Here is a 25394-nt window from a genome sequence, read left to right as displayed (position 1 = left end):
ACGCCCAGTTCGATAGTTCCAAGAGTTAATTCAAAAAACAAGGCACAGGCTGGGCACCGTGGCTCAAGCCTGTAATCCCAGCACTTTGGGAGGCTGAGGTGGGTTGATCACCTGAGGTCAGGAATTCAAGACCAGCCTGGCCAACTTGGTGAAACACCATCTCTACTAAAAAATTCAAAAAAATTAGTTGGGCATGGTGGTGGGCACCTGTAATCCCAGCAACTCAGGAGGCTGAGGAACGAGAACCGCTCGAATCCAGGATAAGCCAAGATGGTGCCACTGCACTCCAGCCTGGGCAACAGAGAGGGACTCATCTCAAAAAAAAAGTAAGGTGCAGCTGAGTGTGGTGGCTCATGCCTGTAATCCCAGCACTTTGGGAGGTTGAGGCAGGTGGATCACTTGAGCCCAGGAGTTTAAGACCAACCTGGGCAACGTGGCAAAACCAAATATACAAAAATTAGCAGGGTGAGGTGGTACTTGCCTGTAGTCCCAGCTACTTGGGAGACTGAGGTGGGAGGCTCTCTGGAGCCCGGGTGGTCGAGGCTGCAGTGAGCTGTGATTGTACCACTGCACTCCAGCCTAGGTGACAGAGGGAGACCCTGCCTCAAAAAAACACAAAAAACAAAACAAAAAACAAGGCATGTCAAAGAATGTTCCTTTCTAATTCTGTTGCCTGCTCTTGCTACTACCACTGACTCAGGCCATCCCAGGCTGATGCTGGACTTCATGGCAGTGCCCTGTTTCACGGTGTTATGTTCCGCTGCACATTAGAAGGAGGCAGCAAGTGGAATGGGGTGAACCTAAACCCCAGACCAGCCTTGTCACTCACTAGCTCTCTGAGTTTGGACAAACACCTTATCCTCTTTAGTAATCTCATTAAGGCAGTGAGAATTTTAATATCTGTCTTACAGAGTTTGTGTGGTGGTTAAATTAGTCGCATATGTGGATGCAGCGCTGTTGTGAACTGACCCGCCCCACGTTGGGCGCCAGCTGTTGGGAACTGACTCGCCCCACGTTGGGCGCCAGCTGTTGCGAACTGACTCGCCCCACGTTGGGCGCCAGCTGTTGTGAACTGAACGCGAGCCCGGGAATCTTGTCCAGCGAGAGGGTCCCAAACCTGGAAGAGAGCGCGCACCGGAAAAAAAGGAGACAGAAAAGGCGAGGTCTGAGGGCTACATGCGCTATTCTCATGCAGCAATTTTATTTCTGCAATGTGTTTCATTATATACTTTTCTGAAGTTAAAGTTGTTTACACCAGATTAACGTACTTAAGTTACAGTAAGCAAGTTACGCCCAGTAAGTAAGTTAAGCTCAGTAAGTTGGCTACGCCCAGTAAGTAGGTTACGCCCAATAGGTCAAGGTAAGTAAATTACAGTCACGCCCTGTAAGCTATGGTAAATAAGTTACAGTTACGCCCTGTAAGTTATGGTAAGTAAGTTACCAAGTGTAAATATTTAAGTTAATATATTGCAATGAAGGTAACACGGGTCCAAAATGAACACAATGAGACAATAAACCATAAGAAGCCGAAAGTAGACACAATGCCTCCCAAGTCCTCATATCCATAAAGTAATGTCTGTTAATTATTTTGGATAACATATAGTTCCTCTCTCGGTTCCTACTTTCCCTCAGCTCGACTCCCCCAACAGGGGATCTGTGTCCAGGCTCAAGCTCACCGTATGGCGAGGCCCATTTCCCAGGGGCCTCACGCGGGAGCGATCTTCACAGATTCCCTCACAGCACAATGTCTGGTATATCTTAAGTGCTTAAAAAAGGAGCGTTCAGTATACTTTTCCTGTTACACCAAATAAAATGCTAGCAACACCACTCTAACACCAACTAAAAGAATGGCTACTTCCAGCTGGGTGTGGTGGCTCATGCTTATTTGTGAGGCCAAGATGAGGGGGATCACTTGAGCCCAGGAGTTAAGACCAGCCTGGGTAACATAGCAAGACTCTATTTCCACAAAAAATAAACATTTAAAAAATGGCTACTTTCAAATGTCCTTCAAAAGGTGCTAATACTTTGTGGTTTACATGATATCACCATTCGTAAATTATGATTTGCTTGCTGTTTGCTTGTTTTTGCTACTAATATTTATTTGGTGCCTACCGTATCCTAGGTTGCACTACATGCTAGGGGATATTGAAGATACGAAGATAAGTAGATATGAAGCAGAAGGTCAGTCTTAGAGAGGCTAAACATGATGAGAATACAAACTTATATTCTGTCAGTTCAAAGAGTGAGCAGAGTTCAGTGGAAATACTGAGATGGCGCAATTAATTCTAGGTAAGTAGAGAAAAGAAAATACCACCTGGCCGGGTGGCTCAATGTCTGTAGACCCAGCACTTGGGAGGCCCAGGAGTTCAAGACCAGCCCGTGCAACATATTGAGACCTTGTCTCTACTAAGTTTAAAAAAAATTAGGCGGGATGGGTGGTGCATTCCTGTAGTCCCAGCTACTTGGAAGGCTAAGGGAGGATTGCTTGAGCCCAGGGATTGAGGCTGCAGTGAGCCATGATTGTGCTGCTGTACTCCAGCATGCGTGACAGAGTGAGACCCTGTCTCAGAAAAAAAAAAAAGATTGGAGGAGAAAAAAGAAAATCCAAGAAAGTAAAATAGGAGGGTCTTGAAGGCTGAATAAGATAAGAGCAAGTGTGTTCCAGTTAGGGAAAAGTGGGTATAGAAAGCCACATGGCATGAAAGGACATTTTATGATAGGTGTTAAAAAAAATGTGCCCTTTGAATGAAGAGACCTTCCAAATAGGCACCCTGGCTATGTATTCACCTGGGTGCACGTGGGCTACGGCTGATAAGGGCATTAGCGAAGGGCAGTGGGATAAGAGTTGGTTTTATAAGTTTGGGTAGTTTTTTGCGGGGAGAGGGTGTTGCAAAGTAAGTTCAGTTGCAGTGGTGGGCTTGGGTGAGAGGTATTTACATTATCCTAAGAACAGTTAAGATGGCAGGGTTAGGCCAGGCGTGGTGGCTGAAGCCTGTAATCCCAGAACTTTGGGAGGTCGAGGCGGGTGGATCACGAGGTCAAGAGATTGAGACCATCCTGGTCAACATGGTGAAACCCTGTCTCTACTAAAAATACAAAAAAAAAAATTAGCTGGGCATGGTGGCGTGTGCCTGTAATCCCAGCTACTCAGGAGGCTGAGGCAGGAGAATTGCCTGAACCCAGGAGGCGGAGGTTGTGGTGAGCCGAGATCTCACCATTGCACTCCAGCCTGGGTAACAAGAGCGAAACTCGGTCTCAAAAAAAAAGATGGGAGGGTTGGGTGAGAGGTATTTACATTATCATACGAACAGTTAAGGTGGCATGGTTGGGCGAGGCGAGGGGCTTGTCCGAGTAAGCTCCCCTGGGTGATTAGGAACAATGGCAAACGCAGGCCAGTGGTGGGAGACTTCAGCCGAGGCAAGCAGAACTTAAGACTTTTAGGCTCCAGGCTTGCATATGGAGAACTGACAATAGGGGATATAAAACTTAGGAATAAATTGTATAATTGAAGCAGATCTCAGAACTTTCTTTCGAGGCTGGATATTTAACTGCAAGTCTTTGATCTTTTGGGGGAAGGGACTAGAGATAGTTGGAATCCTGGGTAAACACTGACCTTTTAGGGTCCTAGAGGTGAGATTTAATTCACTGGTAGTTAGTGTTGGTTTTGGCTCCCCTGGGGAAATGTAAACATGAAGAAGGCAAGGAGCAGGAACTCAGGCAAAGGCAAGTGCATGGGTGTGCACATTTCCAGAACTATTTGGAGAAATTCAGAAGTGCCAAGATGGTTTTGAAAATAGAACAGGAATTATGTCTCATGCTTTAAAATAAAGCAAATTCTGCTGGAGGCTACTAACCTAAAAATAAAAACAGAGGGAAAATGGAGCCTCTTACTGTTGGTGTGATCATTTTAACCTCGGCAGCCTTCCAAGGGAAAACCATAATCAGGTTGTTTTTATTGTATTCGGGCTGGAGAAAATGCTGGTTTGTAAACATCGTGTTGCCTCCAACTCAATAGCCTAAGGAATGTCTACCCGCATTTGAGGTATGCGTCACTGGGAGCTTAAGAGTGTTGTACAAACGCAATGGGGCATCTCATCAAACCCACAAGGTTCAGAAATGTTCCAGCTAGAGAGGCTCTGGTTTAGAGGCACACGGAGCAAACCTGCCTTTGTTTCAGGAGAAAACACTGGAAAGGGTTTTGCCTTTTTCCTTTGGTTGCTTTTACATTTTTGTCTTTTCTTTTTCTTCACAGAATAGTTGTTTGTGGTTATTTTTTTTTTTAGCCAAAAAAGGATGTTTATGAGAGAAGCATCTATTTCTGTATCTTCTGGTTATCTATACTGACTTTATTTATTATTATTTTATTTTATTTCTTTTGTTTTTTGAGACGGAGTCTCGCTCTGTCGCCCAGGCTGGAGTGTAGTGGCATGATGTCAGCTCACTGCAATCTTTGCCTCCCGGGTTCAAGTGATCCTCCCACCACAGCCTCTGGAGTAGCTAGGATTATCATCCCCACCACGACCAGCTAATTTTTGTATTTTTAGTAGAGATGGGGTTTTACTATGTTAGCCAGGCTGGTCTCGAACTCTTGACATCAAGTGATCCATTCGCCTCGGCCTCCCAAAGTGCTAGGATTACAGGCGTAAGTCACTGCACCTGGCCTCATGCTGTCTGCAAAAACATCTGAACAATTCAAGTCAATTCAGCCAGTGGTTACACACTCTTCCTGGGTGCCCATAATTTAAAATGAATAAGACCGAGGACCTGCCCCACAGAAATGCACATTATGGTGGGAAGGACAAGTATATACACGGTAACTGAATCACCAGACAGGATTTGAAGGTGTTGTAAATACCAGAGGAAGAGCTGAATTCTGTTTAGGGTATCAGAAAGAGAAGAGGCCAGGAGAGTAGGGGAGGTGAAGGGAGGAGAGCAGAGGGGAGGGGAGGGGAATGGAAAATTTAAGTTGAATTTGAATAATAGGTAGAATTTCAACCATTAGATGTTGTGATAAGAAATGGAATGAAAAAATCTCTTGTAAAACAAGAATTTAAAATAAATTTTCCGCTCAGCAACAAAGTAAAACCAGTTTTTATTTATTTATTCATCGATTCCATAAACATGTATTGAGCATCTATGAGGTGCCAGGCACTGTTTAGAGGTAGAGATGCAGAAAACATCATCCCTGCCCTCAGTGAAGAGAGATGTGCACATAAAAACTTATGCCACAGAGAGTCAATTATCAGCACAAAATACTCTGGGAGCACCAGCACTGTGGAGTGGAGGGAGTCAGAGACTTCACAGAGGGACAGCGATTTGGAGGATCAGTGGGAAACGAGTTGAGGAAAACGTGTGCAGGGGGAATGTCATATACAAAGACAGGGAAGCATGAAACTGCATGGGATTGTAGCGGAGCGAAGGGGAAAGTTCCCTTCACCCTCTGCAGGTTCACTGAAAAGTCACTGACATGAAGGAGATTAATAGGAGAAAAGGCATGCAAATTTGTTTAATGTGTATAGAAAGAGCCTTTAGAATGAAGACCCACATCAGCAGTGAGTTACAGAAGCTTATCTATCATCACACCTTCATGTTACAGAAAGAATGGGAACTTGGAGCTGGGTGCGGTGGCTCACCCCCTGTAATCCCAGCACTTTTGGAGGCCAAGGCAGGTAGATCACTTGGGGTTGGGAGTTCGAGGTCAGCCTGGCTAACGTGATGAAACACTGTCTCTACAAAAAATACAAAAATTAGCTGGGCCTGATGTTGGGCACCTATAATCCCAGGTACTCAGGAGACTGAGGCAGGAGAATTGCTTGAACCCAGGAGGCAAATGTTGCAGTGAGCCAATTGTACTCTGGACTGATAAAGCGAGAACCTTTCTCAAAAAAAAAAAAAAAAAGACAAAGAAAAAAAAAGAATGAATGAATGAATGAATGGGGACTTTGATCCCGGCAAGAGATTATGTGAGGGAACAAAGGAATTCTGCGGAGGGGCGATGAACCAATAGGGAACAGAGATTAACCTGTAAATAGGTCTCTTTGACAGTGAAAGGGTGGTCTGATCAGGTGTGGTTACATTCTTTTTTTTTTTTTTTTTAAGTTTTTAGTTTATTAATAAGTTTCTCGTGAAAAATCCACAACAGCCATAGATAACATCGTTGCAGCACCTGTACTCCTTCGGCTTTTTGCCAGCACCAACATTGGCCTTTGAAGTCCCCCTGACTCTCTTCATTCTGTTCTTGCGTTCCTTTCGTTGCTTTCTTGAGGTCTTTTTCTTCTCATACAGGCCATGTCCTGCAAGTCTATGTTTGGGTTCATTTTTCTTTGCATAATCCAGGGAATCATAAATCATGCCAAAGCCAGTTGTCTTGCCACCACCAAAATGAATTCTGAATCCAAATACAAAGATGACATCCGGTGTGGTCTTGTACATTTTGGCTAGTTTTTCCCGAATTTCTGTCTTAGGCACTGTTGCCTTCCCGGGGTGAAGGATATCAATGACTATTTGTTTCCTCTGAAGCAGTCGGTTGGTCATGAACTTTCTAGTGCGGATAGTTACTGTGTCATTCATGATGGCGGCCTATCCTTAGACAGCCGGGGAGGAAAAAAGAGGTACATTCTTAGTCTTGCAGTGGGGGAAGAAAAAACAATTGTTCTCCTTGGTGGGGCTGAATCTTAGGTAGATAGGAACTTCAGCTTTCCCAAAGAAGTTGTCTGTCTAAGATCCACATCCACCAAGGTCTTTGGGAATGACCTTGGGGACCAGCGGGAATGTCAGTGAGAGCTTGCAGTTTCTTTGGTTCAGCATGTCAGTGTACTGTATTTTGGAATATTGGCTGCTAAGCCCCAACAGGATGTTTGTGAGATCTCAAGTATTTGGAAATATCTCAAATATAGGGTATATGGAGGGGAGCAGGTGGGAACAGAGGAGATGAGAAATGAGACTAGAAATAAAGCCAAGAACTAGATCTTGAATGCTTTCTAGACCATGCAGTGGAACTCTAATTCTCTCCTATAAGCAGGGCAGTACTATGGTAAAGTCTGCATTTTGGAATAATCACACAAAGTGGTTTCCTGGAGAATAAAATTGAGCTGGATTAGATGGAAAGTAGGAAAGCATGCTAGAAGGTTCTTTTATCCACTTAGGATGGGATTAAGACCCTTAGAGGCTATCGCCCTTCATCAAGCCACACATGCAACTCAAAATTCAAGGAAAACCAATCATATAAAACTAACAAAACCCAAATTTGTGTTTTTCTTAGAATGATTACCTAGATGCATTGAGAAATACAGATATTGAATATAAAAGTATTTTAAGACTTTTATTCCCCGCTTCTTGGATGCTGCTGGTCTGCTGGTGCCTTAAAGCATGTGCATCTCTACCTACTGTGGAATCCCAGGATGGAAATGTAAAAAGATTGGGTGGTGTGGAAGTGGGAGGATCAACAGTATTGGGTGAAGGGATGGTAGAGGCCAGGGATGGCACCTAGATTTCCTACTTGGCCAACAGATCACACATCATTTCTGGGTTTCTGTTCCTTATCTTTCCCAACACATGGCAGAGGCCTCCTTTCAGATAGGAACGGTCCCAACCTGTTCCTGTTGCAGAGGCAGTCTATCCTTTGAGCTTAGTCCAGGCTCCAATAGGGATTTTAAAATATCCTCATGTGAGGACCAAAAAAAAAAAAATCCCTCCACAGTCTTTAAAATGCTCAGGATCAGAGTCAGCCTGTAACATACCATGGTTTCAGCACCCTTGTCGTAAGGCTCCGAGAAGCAACCCTGGGTCAGGATAGCAGGGCGCCACAGGCTCCCTCATTCCTTCCTCCCATCTGTAGTCCTCCTTTTAGTGGCTCCTTTGTACAAAGATAACCCAGTCCCCTCAGTCACTCTGGGACTGTGGCTCAGTGACAAAAGGAGAGGATGCAGCCTGATAGAGACACCAGTTCTACCCCTCTGGAAACAAGGCCCTAGGCAGCAACTAAACATGTCACTGGAATTGCTCCTGTGTTCTAGAGCACCAAGGACTCTGTTGGGAAACACATTCTTATCACGCACTTGGGTCTAGTGTTCATTGCACTGTTTCAAGATCCTAAAAGCCCTAACTTCAAGAGAAACAAACAAAAGCAAATTTAGAATGTGTACCAGATATATTCTCAATTGTAGCTTCGGCTTCCCCTCCATGTTTGTCCAGGAGCAGAGTAGGGTACGAGTTCCCATCTATGCCATTTACCGTTTTTCATCAATGTTTGAGCATCCATTTCTGCCAGAGGTTGTATTCTATAGGCAATTGGTAACTATGTCACCATTTTAACTACTTATTTGGTGCTTGATATCATTTCTTCCTAAGTCATCCTATTTCTGGATTCAAAACTTTGAAAAAAATTTACATTTTTAAGTTTTTTCTTTCTTTTTTTTTTTTTTGAGATAGAGTCTCATTCATTGTCGCCTAAGCTAGAGCACAGTGGCACGATTTTGACTCACTGCAATCTCCGCTTCCTGGGTTCAAGTGATTCTTGTGCGTCAGTCTCCCAAGTAGTTGGGATTATAGGTGTACACCAGCACGTCCAGCTAATTATTATTATTATTTTTTTTTGAGATGGAGTCTCACTCTGTTGTCCAGGCTGGAGTACAGTGGCATGATCTCGGCTCACTGTAACCTCCACCTCCCAGGTTCAAGCAGTTCTCCTGCCTTAGCCTCCTGAGTAGTTGGGATTACAGGCACCTGCCACCATGCCTAGCTAATTTTTGCATTTTCAGTAGAGATGGGGTTTTGCCATGTTGGCAAGGCTTGTCTTAAACTCCTGACCTCAAGTGATCTGCCCGTCTCAGCCTCCTACAGTGCTGGGATTATACGTAGGAGCCACCATGCCCGGCCCTTTCTTTTTTCCTTCCTTCCTTCCTTGCTTCCTTCCTTCCTTCCTTCCTTGCTTCCTTCCTTCCTTCCTTCCTTCCTTCCTTCCTTCCTTCCTTCCTTCCTTCCTTCCTTCTTTCTTCTCTTTCTTTCTTCTGTCTTCTCTGTCTTGCTCTTTCTCCTTCCCTCCCTCCCCGACTCCCTTCCTTCCTTCCTTCCTTCCTTCCTTCCTTCCTTCCTTCCTTCCTTCCTTCCTTCCTTCCTTCCTTCCTTCCTTCTTTTCTTTCTTTTCTTTTTTTTTAAACCTTGTTACCCAGGCTGGTCTTGAACACCTGGCCTTAGGCCATCCTCCCACCTCGGCCTCCCAAAGTGCTGGCATTACAGGTATGAGCCACACACCCTGCCAAAAATATCTCAGTTTTGGAATGCTGGACTCGACCATCCCAGGCAGCTGAGCCAGTTTACTGTATCAGGGAGGATTAACTCACTTTTACATACATGGTTATCAGAGACAGGCCATATTCCCAGATCACAGTGGAGATAGATGCATATTTTTAGCCCTCAAACCAAGAAAATCTGTTGTAATTATAAGTAGGCAAAACAATGTTATCATCAACAATCAAAACACACCCAGAAGTACAAATGGTAAACTTTGAAAGAACTTGAATTCTCTACTGCCACTCGGATTTCATGTCCCTCCTTCCTGGCAACGATTGGGCTTTCATGTGTGCAGAACTTTTCTTGAACTTTGCAAATATCTTTCCTTTTCTATGAATAGATGTCCAATTACATGAATAGGAACTATTATGAAGCTCTCAGAAACGTGCCCATTTTGTGGACCTCATGGTTATTTAACTTATACCCTCCTTATCTTCACAGTTATAAATAATTCTTAAATTTCAGGCTAAAATCATACAGAGGTGGGGGAAGGTATGAACTGAGAATCAGAAACCTTCTCCATGCATAATTCTGAATCTTTTTATGTTCAGGCTGTGGTCTTCTTTGTAGTTTTCTGCATTTAAATAATGCCTAGTCTCTAGAGCTCAAGCTTTGCTCATGAGCTGCCCTGTGAGATGTCAGGTCCTCATTATCTGCTTTCACTTACCTCCTTGGGGAAATTTTTTCAGTCAGAAATACCGGGTCAATTAGCAAGCACTATGGAACAGTGTGTAATTCTCAGAACTGGCTCAGAAAGCCCTCTGGGTCCCTGGTGAGCAACATTTAAATGCCTCTCCAATATTGTGTAATCACTTCTTCAATCAGCCGCACATCAGTTGCCCACTCTGGGGAGGGAAGCATGCCTAATTACATTTGCCTTTCTCTTCATCACTCATAAAGGATGAAGGTCTTCTGTGCAGATGCCTCCTGGGCCCAGCAGTTGTTGGAATACAGCAAAAGGCCCATCCATTTTTCTTTTCTTTGAGATGGAGTCTAGCTCTGTCACCCAGGCTGTAGTGTAGTGGCGCAATCTTGGCTCACTGCAACCTCTGCCTCCTGGGCTCAGGTGCCTCTCTTACCTCATCCTCCTGCATAGCTGGGATTACAGTCATGCGCCACCCTGCCCAGCTCATTTTTGTATTTTTAATAGAGTTGGTGTATCGCCATGTTGGCAAGGCTGGTCTCGAATCCCTGACCTTAAGTGATCTGCCCTCCTGGACCTCCCAAAGTGCTGGGATTACAGGCATGAGCCACCATGCCTGGCCTCATCTTTTCCTCTTAACAAGCAGTTTATTTTGCTTTCCCAAGCCAAGTAGACCTGCATGATCTTTGACTTGATGATTCTTATTCTTTAATGGATTTACGTTATTACTTACTAGGCTCCCTTCAGATGTAGGGCTAGTTTGGATTTGACAAATTTTCTCTTCATGTAAAGTTCATAACGACTGCTGATACCTACATGATTTATGATTTTCCTGGCTCTCCAGGAAATATATTACTAGGGAGGCAGGCACTCCCCAGAAGCTTTTCTGTTTCCCATCATGATGAATATTCATTTAATTTAAAAAAAGCAACTCATTCTTTTGGTCTTGGCATACATATAGGTATATACCGATAAAGAAATGTAAATACCCTTTATTGATTTTTTCTTTCCTCAGTAGCATTTAAAAATATAGAGATGCTATTGTTTTGACTAAAGAGCCTTTTTCTGAAGCCCCCAGGCATGGTTTTCTGTGAGGTGAGTTGAGGAAATGGAAACTGGTGAGTCTGACTCTGTTTGCTCAGGGATGGTACTAAGTGAGCCCCGTAGGAATTTTGAACTGTCATTCATGACAATTAAGGAAAGAAAAGCTGTATCAGGAGAGAAATCAGATGCAATGATCATGAACACAAAAGGGCTGCCTTTTTTCTCTAAGATGCAGGATGGGGGTTTAAATGTAACATCTTGAGATGAGTGCATTTGATTTCTTTGGTAGTGCAATAAAGAAGGGTATCAGAGATTCGGAAGAGGTGAGCAAGAAGTATTTTGGTAATTGCGGACAAGTCATGTAACTTTCTTTCCCTTTGTCTCCTAATCCATAAAGCGAGAAAGTAGGAGGAGAGAAGCACTGAGCTATCTTGATTTCTTGCCTTCCACGATTGTATAAGTCTTTATATTTTGGACAGTTTGGGCAAGGACAAATAGGCAGGATCTAAATAAAAGTATGAAAATGGTGATAGCTGTTGAGAACGTAAGCTGGCTGGAAAATGTGGGCAGAGATGGGAATGACAGAAAGAGAACATAAATGGTCTGGAATCAGAAAGTTACATTTAATCCAAAAATGTGGTCAAGGTAGGAAAAGGATTTTGGGGGCAGCTGAGTGGATGGTTTCCAGGAAGTGAATATTTTCTAATGTGACATTTTAATTCCTTTAGTTATTTTAACAGCTTTATTGAGATATAATTCAAATACCATACAATTCACTCATTTAAAGTATACAACTCAATGGTTTTACATATTCAGAGAGTTGTGCATACACCACCACGATCAATTTTAGAACATTTTTATTACCCTAAAAAGAAACCCTGCTTTGCTTAGCCAGCTTTGCCACTCTCTCCCGTCATACTCCAGTCAACCATGAATCTACTTTCTGTCTGTATAGATTTGCCTCTTTGGAACATTTCATGTAAATGGAATCATACAGTCTGGTTCTTTGTGACTGGTTTATTTCACTTAATGTAATGTTTCAAGGGTCATCCATGTTGTAGCATGTATCAGTACTTCATTTCTGTTTATTGCTGAATGATATCCTATTGTACGGATATAGTACAGTTATTTATCCATTCATCAGTTGAGGAACATTGGATCATTTCCACTTTTTGGCTATTACAAATAAAGCTTCAATGAGCACTCATGTACAAGTTTTTTTGTGGACATGCAAAAGAAAAAAAAAGTTCTGCATAAAAAAAGACCAGCAGCATATCAGGGTTCCAGTTTCTCCACATCCTTGCCAACATTTGTTATTATCCATCTCTTTCATTCTAGCTGTTCTAGCAGGTGTGAAATGGTGTCTCATTGGGGTTTTGCATTCCCTGATGGATAATGATGTTGATCATCCTTTAATGTGCTTATTGGCCACTTGTATGTCTCCTTTGGAGAAATGTCTCTTCAGATCTTCTGTCTATTTTTTTGAGATGGGGTTTTGCTCTTGTTGCCCAGGCTGGAGTGCAATGGTGCGATCTCAGGTCACTGCAAGCTCTGCCTCCCAGGTTCAAGTGATTCTCCTGCCCCAGTCTCCGGCCCCAAGTAGCTGAGACTACAGGCATGTGCCACCATGCCCAGCTAATTTTTTATATTTTTAGTAGAGTCAAGATTTCTCTGTGTTAGCCAGGATGGTCTCTATCCCACAACCTTAGGTGATCCTCCTTCCTCCGCTTCCCAAAGTGCTCGGATTACAGGCGTGAGCCACCATGCCCAGCTTTTTTCTTTTTTGAGACTGTTTTGCTCTGTCGCACAAGCTGGAGTGCAGTGGCACTATCTCAGCTCACTGCAACCTCTGCCACCTGGGTTCAAGAAATTTTCCTGCCTTAGCCTCCCGAGTACCTGGGATTACAGGTATGTGCCACCGTGCCTGGCTAATTTTTGCTTTTTTTTTTTTTTTATTAAGACGGAGTTTCACCATGTTGGTCAGGCTGGTCTTGAACTCCCAACCTCAGGTGATCTGCCCACCTTGGCCTCCAAAGTGCTTAGATTACAGGCGTGAACCACCATACCCAGCCAAGTTTTGCATTTTAAGTAGAGACAGCATTTCACCATTTGGCCAAGCTGGTCTCAAACTCCTGACCTCAGATGATCTGCCCCCTCTAACCTCCCAAAGTGTGAGATTACAGGTGTGAGCCAGCATGCCCGGCCCTCTGTCTCCTTTTTTTTTTGTTTTGTTTTGTTTTTTTTTGAGACTGAGGCTGTTTGCACAGGCTGGAGTGCAGTGGCTTAATTTGGGCTCACTCCAACCTCTGCCTCCCAGGTTCATGCGATTCTCCTGCCTCAGCCTCCCAAATAGCTGGGATTATAGGCACCCACCATAACGCCCAGCAAATTTTTGTATTTTTTGTTTTGTTTTGTTTTGAGACAGAGTCTCCATCTGTCAGCCAGGCTGGAGTGCAGTGGCAAGATCTTCACTGCAACCTTCATCTCCCAGGCTGAAGCAATTCTCCTGCCTCAGCCTCGTCAGTAGCTGGGATTACAGTCATGTGCCACCACACTTGGCTAATTTTTGTATTTTTAATAGAGACGGGGTTTCACCATGTTGGCCAGGGTGGTCTCAAACTCCTGACCTCAGGTGATCCACCCACCTTGGCCTTCCAAAGTGTTGGGATTACAGGCATGAGCCACTGCTCCCAGCTTCCTCTGTCTATTATTTAATTGGGTTATGTATTAGTCTGCTTTGTATTACTATAAAGGGATACCTGAGACTGGATAATTTATAAAGAGGCTTATCTGGCTCACAGTTCTGCCAGCTGTACAAGAAGCATGGCACCAGCATCTGCTCAGCTTTCGGTGAGGCCTCAGGAAGTTTGCATTCATGGTGGAAGGTGAGAGGAGCCAATGTGGCACATGGCGAGAGAGGGAATGAAAGAGAGAGGAGGAAGTGCCATGCTCTTTAAAACAACCAGCAATCCGTGCACAAATAGAGCAAACTCACCCACTACCACAGAGGACAGCATGAAGCAACTCATTAGGGATACTTCCCCATGACCCAAACATCTTCCATTAGGCCTCACCTTCAAAATTGAGGATCAAATTTTTCTTCTTCTTTTTTTTTTTTTTTCTGAGACAGAGTCTCATTCTGTCTCCCAGACCTCAGTGCAGTGGTATAGTCATGTTCACTGCAGCCTCAGCTTTCCAACTCCAGAGATCCTGCCACCTCAGTGCCACACACCATGAACTGGGATACAGGAATGATATGGTTTGGCTGTGTCTCCACCCAAATCTCATCTTGAATTGTAGTTCCCATAGTCTCCATATGTCATGGGAGGAACCAGATGGAGATAATTGAATCATGGGGACAGTTTTCCCCATCCTGTTCTTATGATAGTGAATGAGTTCTCATGAGATCTGATGGTTTTATAAGGGGTTTTCCCCCTTTGGCTTGGCACTTTTCCTTGCTGCCTCCATGTGAAGGAGGACATATTTGCTTCCCCTTCTGCCATGACTGTAAGTTTCCTGAGGCCTCCTCAAACCTCTGGAAGAGTGCTGGGAAAGAGTCATTAAACCTCTTTCCTTTATAAATTACCCAGTCTCAGGAATGTCTTTATCAGCACCGTGAGAACGGACAAATAAAAGGCATGAACCACCACACCTGGCTAATTTAAAAAAATTTATTTGTAGTGACAGTGTCTCATTATGATGCACAGGTTGGTCTCAAACTCCTGGGCTCAAGTGATCCTCCCACCTCAGCATCCCAAAGTGCTGGGGTTGCAGGTGTGAGACACCAAGCTTGGCCTGGGGATCATATTTCAACATGAGATTTGGAGGGGACAAATATCCTAATGATATCAGGTGATATTAAAACAATTATTGAGTTGTGTTAATTATAGACTCCATATACAAATACAAGTCACTTATTAGAAACACAATTTACAAAAACGTTTCCTGTTCTGTAAATTATCTTTACACTTTCTTGATTATGTCTTTTTTTTCCCTTTTTTTTTTTTTGAGATGGAGTCCCACTTTGTTGCCCAGGCTAGAGTGCAATGGTGAGGTCTCAGCTTACTGTAACCTCCACCTCCCGGGTTCAAGTGATTCTGCTGCCTCAGCCTCCCAAGTAGTTGAGACTACAGGTACATGCCACCACACCCAGCTAATTTTTGTATTTTTAGTAGAGATGGGGTTTCACTATGTTGGCCAGGCTGATCTTAAATTCCTGACCTTGTGATCCGCCCGCCTCAGCCTCCCAAAGTATTGGGATTACAGGCATGAGCCACCATGCCCGGCTGATTGTGTCCTTTGATACATAAGATTTTAAAATTTTGATAATGCCCAGTTTATCTATTTTTTCTTTTATTGCTTATATTTTTGGTTTCATATCTAAGCAACAGTTGCCTAATTTAAGGTTGTGAAGATTTATGCCTATGTTTTTGTCTAGTAATTTTATATCTTTAGCTCTTACAGTTAGGTCTGTGATCCATCTTGAATTAAATTTTCTTTATTGTGTAAGGTAAAGGTCTAACTTTATTCTTCTGTATGTGTCTCTCTCTCTCTCTCTCTTTTTTTTTTTTGAGACAGAGTCTTGCTCTGTCACCCAGGCTATAGTGTAGTGGCATGATCTTGGGTCACTGCAAGCTGCACCTCCTGGGTTCAAGTGATTCTCCTGCCTCAGCCCCCTGAGTAGCTGAGACTACAGGCACATGCCACCACACTCGGCTAATTCTTGTATTTTAGTAGAGACAGGGTTTTACCATGTTGGCCAGCCTGGTCTCAAACTCCTGACCTCATGATCTGCCTGTCTTGGCCTCCCAAAGTGCTGGGATTATAGGTGTGAGCCACCGCGCCTGGCCGGAATATCTCTTTAATTATTTTGTAGTTATATATTTTTATTTATTTTCTTAATAGCTTCTCTATAGCATACAATATACATTTTAACTTAATCAAAACCTAGTTTAGATTTATACTAACTTTATTTCAGTGGGATCCAGAAACTTTATTCTTTTGTAGCTCCATTTCCTCTTTTCCTTTGTTGTGCAATTATTCTTATATGTATTACCTCTGTATAGACTAAAAACACGACACACAATTATAATGATTACTTTATATAACATTAAGTGTTTGAAGAAGCCGAGAGAAGACAGTAAGCTTGGGGGGTCATGACAGAAGAAGGCAGTAAGCATAGGGCGGTCATGATAAGCCGTGAGAGTGCAGAGATGCCCTCTGCTCTGACTTAATGATATCCCTTCTCCTGGATGTCATCCCACAGTGTTTGCCACATATTGGTGCTCACTTGATACACAAATGAATGAATAATGATACCATATAGACATTAATAAAAGAACTCCCAGTGAGTCCCAATAAGGTGTGGAGATAAATAAGGAAGAAATTAACAGAATACTGTTAAGTAAGTTATGCTGTTGGGGCAGAGAGAAAAGAATATCTTTCTGATTTGTCAAAAGAAAAACCTTAGGCTGGGAGCAGTGGCTCATGCCTGTAATCCCAGCACTTTTAGAGGATGAGGCAGGCAGATCACTTGATGTCAGGAGTTCAAGACCAGCCTGGCCAACATGGTGAAACCTGAGCCAGGCGTGGTAGTACATGCCTGTAATTCCAGCTACTCAGGAGGCTGAGACAGGAGAATTCTCTTCAACCTTGGAGGTGGAGGTTGCAGTGAGCAAAGATCACACCACTGCACTCTAGCCTGAGTGACGAGTGAGACTGTCTCAAAAAAAAAAAAAAAAAAAAGAAACAGGAAAAAAGAAAGAAAAGAAAAATCTTAGACAAATTAAATTTAAAGAGTTTAATTGAGCAAAGACCGATTCTCCAATTGGGCAGCCCCAGAACCAGAACACATTCAGAGAGGCTCCAGGGTAGCTGTGTGGTCAAAGACTAATGAACAGAAAAAAAAAGTGATGCATAGAAAACGGAAGTGAGATGCAGAAACAGCCAGATTGCTTATAGCTCAGCGTGTGCCCTATTTGAACACAGTTTGAACAGTTGGCTGCCTTTGATTGGTTGAAACTTGATGATTGGCATAGACTAGGTTAATCTGTTTATGCATTTCACTAGGTTACAGTTCACTATGTACAGAGAAACCTTTAGCCTAAAGTAGGCCCCTTTAGGCTAAACTTAACAGATTCAAGTAGCTCCTTGAGGACAGTAACTATGTCTTATGCATTTTATGCCCAGCATAGTGCTTGGCATGTAGTAGATGTTCAGTAAATGCTGAATAAACAGATGAAGTATTCTGTGGTTAGTGCAGATCTTGGAGGATGCGGCAAGAGAGTTTCAGTCCCTTTGCTTCCCAAATGGACAGACATTACCTCTGGCTCTTCTCAGTGTCTACTATGGCTTTACACTGGTGCTGCTTCTGGTGTCCTGAGGCCATCTATTTTGTTTGTGAAAAAGTTCTGGCCTTGCCTTATGTCCCACATACCTCAGGAGATTGTCAGATCCCTTTGTGAATTCTGAGCAGGATGTCCAATCACTGAAGAATGCAAAGTACGATCTTATGGTTTAGGGCAGAGCAGAGGGAAGAAAGGATGAATTTATCATAATCAAATTGGTCGGTTGCCAGGTGGGCAGTGAGAAGAGAGAGAAGAAAACTATTAGTGACAGACTAAGGCAACTGAGAGAAAACCTGTGGAAGTCTACATTTATTTACTCATTGCTTTGGGCTGGGTGTGGTGGCTCACACCTGTAATCCTAGCACTTTGGGAGGCCACAGTGGGAGGATTGCTTGAGTCTTGAAGAGTTAAAGTCAAGACTGGGCAACATAGGGGAACCCTTTGTCTCTACAAAAAATGAAGAAAAAAAAAATTCGCTGAGCATAGTGGTGAATGCCTTTAGTCCCAGGTACTTGGGAGGCTGAGACCGAAGGATCACTTTAGCCCAGGAGTTCAAGGCTGCAGTGAACTATGATCTTGCTACTGCACTCCAACCTGAGTGACAGAATGACCCTGTCTTAAAAAAAAAGAAAAAAGAAAGCCTGTACCAGGCTAGAGATGGCATATAACAAAGTGTTCAACTTACCTTAAACCAAGTATTAAATCCTGGACATTAAAAAATGTCAGATTGTTATGAAATCATTCAGGAAATAACTATATAGCACACACTGTGGTGCTTAAGAACCCTAAGGCTGGGGCCTCCCTGCCTGGGCTTGAATCCCAGCTGGGTAGTCACCTGATAGCATCTTCCTGTGCTGACTAAAGTTCTCTGTTCTGTAAAACTGATATATTAGCACCCACCTTCTAGAATTCTTGTAAGGATTAAATAGTTAACACATAAGATATCCAGAATAATGCCTACCACATAAAATGTGTTATATAAGAGCTAGCTATTACTGATATAATAAATATTATTAAGAGCCAGAATAGTTCATTGAGATTGTCCTCTAAATTTCCATACTGCCTTGCTACCTAGACATCTTCATAGTAGCAGCCACGTACGTATGCATCTATCATACATCTTGAGCTATTAAGAACCAACAACTCTCTTCTTATTTATGTTACTTTCTTTTTGTTAAGTGATTACCATGGCAAAGAGCTGTTTTCTGCCTTTGAAAAACCAGATGCACTCCAGAGGTTACTAGAACAGAGAAGAAAATCTGATAGGTGGGAAACCTTTGAGCCCCTAGATAGATAATTCAGAGGGCAGGAAAGCAGCTGCTTTTGTTTCAAATTAGGTTGATATAAATGAATTCCTGCCTGAGATTACAACACTTTGGCAGATCAATGGGCTTAGGAATCAAAGGCTTCAAAGCTGAGGTTTCTAATGTAAATGTATGGACCTTTCAAAACGCTAATTAAAGACTGTCCCTACTTGGTTTTATTGTGCAAAAACAGCAGCATAATGAAAGATTCTTTTTGAGGCTTAAAAAAAAATCCATTGATTAGAAAGCTACAGTAGAAAGGTTGAATGTATTCCTTTATTTTCATCACTGAATACAAGAACATATGTCCTGTCCCCTCACCCCCACACCCCAATCTAAGTGTCCCATAATCCAATTGCTTGGACCCTGGTACAATTCATTTGTACAATTAAGATTTGTTTTACTGTAGAACTACAGGGTCTCTCCAGTCAACTTCCATAGTAGAAACACAGAATGTACAGTTGTCCCCTCAGTAACTGAGAAATTGGTTTGCTGACCTAAAAGGAAGAAACTGAGACAAAATTAATATAAGAGGAGGGTTCATTTGGGTTGAGCTTAAGGATTACAACTCGAGAGCACAGATTCAAGTTGCCCTGAAAATATATTCCGATTAAAAGCAATTACCAGTGCTTTTTTTTTTTCTTTGAGACGGAGTCTCACCTTGTAGCCCAAGCTGGAGTGCAGTGGTGCAATCTCCGTTCACTGCAACCTCCTCCTCAAGCAATTCGCTGCCTCAGCCTTCCAAATAGCTGGGATTATAGGTGCCTGCCACCATGCCCAGATAATTTTTGTATTTTTAGTAGAGACAGGGTTTCACCATCTTGGCCACATTGGTCTTGAACTTCTGACCTCGTGATCCACCCGTCTCAGCCTCCCAAAGTGTTGGGATTACAGGCGTGAACCACTGCGCCCGGCCACTAGTGGATTTTTAAAAGGGGGACAGATACAAAAAGAGTGGGCTGATACAAAGTTGTTTGCCAGGAATTCTCATTCATTTACAGAAATAACACTATCAGTGATTGACTATACATTCTTTTTTTTTTGAGAGGGAGTTTTGCTCTTGTTACCCAGACTGGAGTGCAATGGCGCGATCTCGGCTCACCGCAACCTCTGCCTCAGGCAATTCTCCTGCCTCAGCCTCCCGAGTAGCTGGGACTACAGGCGCCTGCCACCATGCCCAGCTAATTTTTGTATTTTTAGTAGAGACGGGGTTTCACCTTGTTGACCAGGATGGTCTCGATCTCTTGACCTCGTGATCCACCCGCCTCGGCCTCCCAAAGTGCTGGGACTATAGGCGTGAGCCACCGCGCCCGGCCTGACTATACATTCTTAAGCTACAGTGTCAAGGTTATAGTGGCAAGTTTGGAATTATTAGTTAATTTATAGCTACTTGTAGCAATAGCAAGCAGTGTCAAGAGATGATTGCATATTGCACTACTGCATTCCAGCCTGGGCAACAGAGTGAGACCCTCTTTCCAAAAAAAAAAAAAAAAAAAAAGAGATATATACATAGCTCAAAAAGGCATGATTGCTGTCTTATTTTAATATCTGTCTGGACCTAATAATGAAACAAACATGCATTCCTTAGATAAAAGTTATTTTCTTTTTTTAAAAAGTGGAACAGTTTTAATTAAGTTACCCGTTAAGCACCAAAAGTGCAGTTTCACGAAAAGGCTCATGTTTTACGTGTTTAAATTGTTTTTTATTTTCTTTACTTGAAGGTTTTGAAGGTGGGACCTACTCCTGAATCATTCTAGTGGTTGAATAAAGTACATATTCTGGAGTGCTATTCACAGTGAACTTATGGCTTGTCAAAATAACTTTACTAGCAATAGGTGGTTTTGTTGGAGGATCTTCAGTCATACAGTGAAGCCAACAAAGCCACTCAAGAGGCACCAGGCTTCCACCCATAGCCCAGGATGTGCTTCTGCCATTAATTTCAGTAGCATATATAACCTCTCTGTGGTGGCCAGAAAACCACTTGTTGTCTTCATAGCATTTGTTTCCTTATTTGTCTTCCCACACAAATATGCCAACCCTCATGTCATTTGCCCTGAAAAAAATTATTAGGTAGCTGTGGAGGCTGCCATGGCTGCTGACCTGCAAAAGTTATTTTTTTCCTTCAGGTTCCAGGAACCCCCTCAGATACCAAAATCTATGGATGTTCAAGTCTTTTATATAAAATGGGTGGTATTTGCATGTAACCTACATTTGTCCTCCCATATACTTTAAATCATCTCCAGATTACTTCTTTTATATAAAATGGTATGGTATTTGGTTTGCATATAACTTGCATTTATCCTCCCATATACTTTAAATCATATCTATATTACTTATAATACCAAATACAATGTCGAGACATGGCTTCATTTGTGTGGATTCATGTAGTAATTGACAAGCAGTTTTGCATTTTGAAACTGTGGAATTATTTTTCCTGAATATTTTCAATCAGACATTGGTTGAATCAGTGGACGTGAAGCCACAGATATGGAGGGTCAACTGGTGTATGAGGATCAATTTCTATTTTTTTCTTTAATTTAATTTATTATTTATTTATTCATTTTTTTTTTTTTGGAGACAGAGTCTCACTCTTGCCCAGGCTGGAGTGCAATGGCTCGATCTTGGCTCACTGTAACCTTCGCCTCCCGGGTTCAAGAGATTCTCTTGCCTCAGTCTCTGAAGTAGCTGGGAATCCAGGCATCTGCTAATTTTTGTATTTATAGTAGAGATGGAGTTTCACCATGTTGGCCAGGCTGGTCTCAAATTCCCAACCTCATGTGATCCACCCACCTTGGCCTCCCAAAATCCTGGGATTACAGGTGAGCCACTTTGCCTGGCCCTTATTATTTATTTATTTATTTTTGAGACAAAGTTTCACTCTTGTTGCCCAGGCTGGAGTGCAGTGGTGTGATCTCAGTTCACTGCAACCTCCGCCTCCCAGGTTCAAATCATTCTCCTGCCTCAGCCTCCCCAGTAGCTGGGATTATAGGTGTCTGCCACCACATCTGGCTAATTTTTTGTATTTTTAGTAGTGATGGGATTTTGCTATATTGGCCAGGCTGGTCTCAAATTGCTGACCTCAGGTGATCCACCCACCTCAGCCTCCCAAAGTAAAACTTTAGAAGGGTTTTACTTTGCTGGGATTACAGGTGTGAGCCACCACACCCGCCCTATTATTTATTTTGAGACAGGGTCTTGCTCTGTTGCCCAGGCTGGAGTGCAGTGGCACAATCTTGACTCATTGTAGCCTCAGCCTCCTGGGCTCAAGCAATCCTCCCACCTCAGCCTTCCAAGTAGCTGGGACTACAAGGGTGTGCTACCACTCTTGATGATCTTTTTTTTTTTTGTAAAGATGAGGTCTCACTATGTTGCTCAGCCTGCTCAAACTCCTGGACTCAAGCCATCCTCCCATCTCAGCCTCCCGAAGTGCTAGAATTGCAGGCATGAGCCACTGTGCCTGACTGGGATCAATCTCTAGACTATTTTATTTCATTTGTTTGAGACACAGTCTCACTCTGTCTCTCAGGCTGAAGTGCAGTGGCACAATCTTGGCTCACTGCAACCTCCGCCTCCTGGGTTCAAGAGATTCTTCTGTCTCAGCCTCCCGATTAGCAGGATTGTAGGTGTACACCACCACGCCCAGATAATTTTTGTATTTTTAGTAGAGACAGGGTTTCACCATGTTGGCCAGGTCTTGAACTCCGGACCTCAGGTGATCTGCCTGCCTTGGCCTCCCAAAGTGCTGGGATTACAGGCGTGAGCCACTGCGCCCAGCCTCTCTAGACTTCATTTTGACCTATAGATCAATTTGTCTGTCTTTACATACTGTCTTGATTACCATAGCTCCTGGAAATATAGGCTAAATAAGTCAAAAAGGGTCACCACCCTTAATAAGCTGACAATTTGACAAGAGTGGTGGGAAGGGAAGAGGAAGGGAGGGGAGGGAAGCCATTTACCAATATGGGGAAAACTGTGAGAGGAGCAAGTCTGGAGAAGAAAATCAGAGGATTAGTTCTCCTACTTTAAAGTAAGTATGAAAGACTATTCCCCAAAGGATAGTAATTTTTACTAAAGAGGAGCTAGATGGAGGACATGCTGAAGGTAAAGTCATCTTCTGAGTGTCAAGTATAATGCACTTAGCATGGTGCCTGTGATGGTGGGTAGAGTGGGTGGATAAACCCCTCAGTGCATGGACCCTGCCCTCAAGGACAGATTGTGAGGAGACTTAACTCACACAAATGAGCTAGATATAATATGAAGTCAAGGACCAGATTATGGGATACAGATCTCAAGTGCCACAGGATAGTAGCAGAGGGAAATGTGAGTGTGGTCTGGAGCAGTCCAAGAAGGCTTCTAGAAGGCAGTGGGAACAGGAGCCATCTTCTCAGGATGGGAAAGACTTGGACAGAGTGGAAAAGGGTCAAGATTGTGAGAATAAGCAGATTCCATTTGGGGCACAGATAATCCATGCCTGAATGGAAGAGTTGCTGGGAGATTTTAAAAGAATTGGTTCACTGAGTACGGTGGTTCACATCTGTAATCCCAGTACTCTGGAAGGCTGAGGCAGGTGAATCACCTGAGGTTGGGAGTTTGAGACCAGCCTAACCAACATGGTGAAACCCTGTCTCTACTAAAAATACAAAATTAGCCAGGTGTGGTGGTGCGTGCCTGTAATCCCAGCTACTCAGGAGACTGAGGCAGGAGAATCACTTGAACTCAGGAGGTGGAGGTTGTGGTGAGCTGAATATCGTGCCATTTCACTCCAGCCTGGTGACAGAGTGAAATTCTGCCTCAAAATAAATAAATAAATAAATAAAATAAAAATAAAAGAATTGGTTCTTGACATATAGTAGGCACTTGATAATTGATAGCTAACAATATTTCTTTCTTTTTTTTTTTTTGAGACGGAGTTTCACCTTGTCGCCCAGGCTGGAGTGCAATGATGTGATCTTGGCTCACTGCAACCTCTGCCTCCTGGGTTCAAATGATTCTCCTTCCTCAGCCTTCCGAGTAGCTGTGATTACAGGTGTGCACCACCACACTTAGCTAATTTTGTATTTATAGTAGAGATGGGATTCCGCCATGTTAGTCAAGCTGGTCTTGAACTCCTGACCTCAAGTGATTCACCCACCTTGGCCTCCCAAAGTGCTGGGATTATAGGTGTGAGCCACTGTGCCCAGCCACAATATTTCTTTCTTTCTTTCTTCTTTTTTTTTTTTTTTTGGAGATAGAGTTTTACTCTTGTTACCCAGGCTGGAGTGCAATGGCGCAATCTCGGCTCACCGCAACCTCCGCCTCCTGGGTTCAGGCAATTCTCCTGCCTCAGCCTCCTGAGTAGCTGGGATTACAGGCATGCGCCACTGTGCCCAGCTAATTTTTTGTATTTTTAGTAGAGACGGGGTTTCATCATGTTGACCAGGATGGTCTCGATCTCTTGACCTCATGATCCACCCGCCTCAGCCTCCCAAAGTGCTGGGATTACAGGCTTGAGTCCGCACCTGGCCACAATATTTCTTATATTAGGGAAATAGCTAGACATAAAACTATGTAAAACTCTTCTGAATCCAGCCCCAACTTCCACATCCCTATGTCTCCCACTCCTTTGCTACCCTTTGCCCTTTTCCTTTCCTGGGTTGTCCTCTAACACTTCTAGTAGAACACCTTCAAATATGACTTTTTAAGTTGTTTGAGGAGAAAAGGGGAATTGGGCTATGCTATTTCAACAAGTCCATCTGGGTTTATGGGTTTTATTAATGTTATCCAAGTGGATACTACAAAGGTCCAGAAGGGGGCAATGTGACACTTGGACTTAAGAGTTTTTTCACAAATGTTTTGGAATTCACCCCATATTGTCTAATCCAGGATCTCAGAAGGGCAGGGCTGGAATGATCTGTAAACATCATAAGGTCCAACACTCTCACCTGTCAGTAAAGATACTGAATCCAGAGAGCAGAAGGGACTGGCTCAAGGTCACAAAGGCATTTCGTGGGAAAGCTGAGACTGTAAACTTGTTTTGACCCTGAGTCTATATCATTCCATGACCTCACTTGGTTGTTCAGTTTGGGGGAGTATCCCTCAGAAGCAGAGTTTTTCAAACTTGTGTTATTTACTGATAACTTTTTTTAAAGATGGAATCTTGCTCTGTTGCCAGGCTGGATTTGGAGTGCAGTGGTTCTATCCCGGCAACCTCCGCCTCTTGGGTTCAAGCGATTTTCCTGCCTCAGCCTCCCGAATGGCTGAGACTACAGGTGTGCACCACCATGCACAGCTAATTTTTGAATTTTAGTAGAGATGGGGTTTCACCATGTTGGCCAGGATGGTCTTGATTTCTTGACCTCGTGATCTGCCAAAGTGCTGGGATTATAGGCGTGAGCCACCATGCTCTGCCTTACTGATAACTTTTAAAGGAATAAAATCCTCATAACTCCTTGGTTGAGACCTATTTTATTATAAATAAATATAAACAAAATTTTACATTAAAGATACTGAACATGTACAAATATAAAACTCCAATTTAAATATATTTTCTTAGCCAAGTTCTGTGGCTCACTCCTGTAATCCCAGTGCTTTGGGAGGCCAAGGTGGGCAGATCACTTGAGCCCTGGAGTTCAAGACCAACATGGCAAAACCCTGTCTGTGCAAAAAAAAACAAAAATCAGCTAGATGTGGCAGGGCACATCCGTGGTCCCAGTTCCTTGGGAGGCTGAGGTGGGAGGATCTCTTGAGACCAGGAGGCAGATGTTGCAGTGAACCGAGATCATTCCA

The 25394-nt window shown here is 43.2% G+C and overlaps 1 protein-coding gene and 1 pseudogene across 3 annotated transcripts in view; one reads left to right on the top strand and one right to left on the bottom strand.

The window, feature by feature from the left end:
* The window catches only part of NIM1K (NIM1 serine/threonine protein kinase), an 85337-nt gene that overhangs the window by 11246 nt on the left and 48697 nt on the right, over positions 1–25394 (top strand). The window lies entirely within an intron of this gene.
* LOC118151561 (small ribosomal subunit protein eS24 pseudogene) lies at positions 6080–6611 on the bottom strand (annotated as a pseudogene). The gene has a single exon (XR_013532316.1). The product of XR_013532316.1 is annotated as a small ribosomal subunit protein eS24 pseudogene (transcript).

Source organism: Callithrix jacchus, chromosome 2 (assembly GCF_049354715.1).
Source record: "Callithrix jacchus isolate 240 chromosome 2, calJac240_pri, whole genome shotgun sequence".
NCBI lineage: Eukaryota > Metazoa > Chordata > Mammalia > Primates > Cebidae > Callithrix > Callithrix jacchus.
The sequence above is the reverse complement of the archived record's forward strand: the minus strand, read 5'-3'. Positions and strand labels throughout refer to the sequence as shown.